The sequence below is a fragment of the Citrus clementina genome, unplaced genomic scaffold (assembly GCF_000493195.1).
Source record: "Citrus clementina cultivar Clemenules unplaced genomic scaffold, Citrus_clementina_v1.0 scaffold_2, whole genome shotgun sequence".
NCBI lineage: Eukaryota > Viridiplantae > Streptophyta > Magnoliopsida > Sapindales > Rutaceae > Citrus > Citrus x clementina.
The window spans coordinates 4,004,988-4,005,450 of NW_006262688.1; the positions used below are offsets into that span (position 1 = coordinate 4,004,988).

Genomic DNA, 463 nt, shown 5'->3' on the forward strand with positions numbered 1-463 from the left:
ATAGATTCGTGCACTTGTGAGTACATTAAAATTTGCACAACACACCGTCGTGTATAGTATTTCCTTCAGAAGCATATCGATTCAACTTTAAACCAGGTATTATCCAACTTTTACCAACATTTTATGGTTTAAAATCTGATAATCCGTACTTGCATCTAAGAGATTTTGAGGAAGTTTGTAATACATACACAGACCAAAATTGTAGCATGAACATAATTAGATTAAAGCTTTTTCTTTTTTCATTAAAAGATAAAGCTAAAACTTGGCTACAAAACCTTAGATCTGGATCAGTAAGAACTTAGAATAACATGCAAGAATAGTTTTTGAAAAAATTCTTTCCACCGCATAGAACAAATTCTTTTAAAAGGCAAATCACTTCTTTCACTCAAAAAAATGGAGAAACATTATATCAATGTTGGGATAGGTTTAAAGAGTTGCTTAACATATGCCCACATCATGGTTT

At 31.1% G+C, this 463-nt stretch overlaps 1 non-coding gene across 1 annotated transcript; it reads right to left on the reverse strand.

Moving 5' to 3' along the window:
* Positions 1–354: 354 nt before the first annotated feature.
* Positions 355–463, reverse strand: LOC112101228. Its single transcript, XR_002907355.1, has one exon. It is a non-coding gene; the product is annotated as a small nucleolar RNA R71 (small nucleolar RNA).